Source organism: Octopus bimaculoides, chromosome 11, assembly GCF_001194135.2.
Source record: "Octopus bimaculoides isolate UCB-OBI-ISO-001 chromosome 11, ASM119413v2, whole genome shotgun sequence".
NCBI lineage: Eukaryota > Metazoa > Mollusca > Cephalopoda > Octopoda > Octopodidae > Octopus > Octopus bimaculoides.
The window spans coordinates 50,278,862-50,279,978 of NC_068991.1; the positions used below are offsets into that span (position 1 = coordinate 50,278,862).

General features: G+C 31.1%; 1 protein-coding gene across 1 annotated transcript in view; it reads left to right on the forward strand.

The window, feature by feature from the left end:
• The window catches only part of LOC106873917 (potassium channel subfamily K member 13), a 146,425-nt gene that overhangs the window by 111,589 nt on the left and 33,719 nt on the right, over positions 1–1,117 (forward strand). The gene's annotated exons all lie outside the window — the stretch shown is intronic.

Here is a 1,117-nt window from a genome sequence, read left to right on the forward strand (position 1 = left end):
CAATACCAAGTGAAGTGTATCTGGATTCAAGTGAAACTTGATGTTTTGCAATTTAATTTATGTTTGCATCTTGAGATTTCACCCATATTATTTGGTCGTTATTTCCGTCGTGACTGTTTTTATAAAATGTTGCCCATCTCTTTAACCCTTTAGTGTTCAGATTACTCTGTTAAATGTAATACTTTTTCACTCAAATTGTTTTGAATTAATCATGCATTATCTTATAGCTTCAAGGTTTCAGTGATGTGATTGTTTATTTTTAGAATGTCAATGTAGGTTAGGTGTGAGAGGCTAGATATGGTCAGTTTGAATATAAAACATGTATAATATCTGGGCCAGATACGGCCGGTTTAAACAATAAAGGGTTAAAGTGGTTCTCATGTGCGGTGTTAAGGTTTTGGTGACAACCAATAAGAAATGAAAAGAAAGCTGGTAAAGCGGGAGTCAAAAGGAATTGAAATAATAAGAAAAAGAAACGTTTTTGAATTACGAATCAGAAACGTCTTGAGAGAGATGGAAAACAATTTAAATCATGTCTCTTAAATATATATACCTTTTCACATAAACACATATATGTATATACATCCCTCGCATGTGCACACACACACACGTACACGCACGCACAATCTATATTTGTACGTATACACAGACATGTATAAAGACGCCCACATATATGCGTAGATATGCGCACACATGCACACATCAGAGCATACAAAAGCACACGTATACAAATACATACATACATACATACATACATACATACATATAAATTGCTTTTGTTTTTGATTCTTATTGAAATTGATTTTCTTTAAAGAAATCAATAACTGACAAATTTCCTTTCTAATTCCAATTCTGCTGCTTATAAACGAAAAATCGTCCTTAAACTTTCATTTAATGCCATTATAAAGTATTCTCTGCTCACTACTTTCCCGAAGATACCAGAAAAGAATATTTTGCTGGAATATAAGAATAAAAGAATATTCAGCACATTGCTTGCTTTAAATTATGATTTTTTTTAAAAATCTTTATCGACCACATAATTTTATGAACTCTTTCAAAATCTTATACTAATCACATAAATAGTGATTTGAGCGCATTAAATCTTTTATATTATATT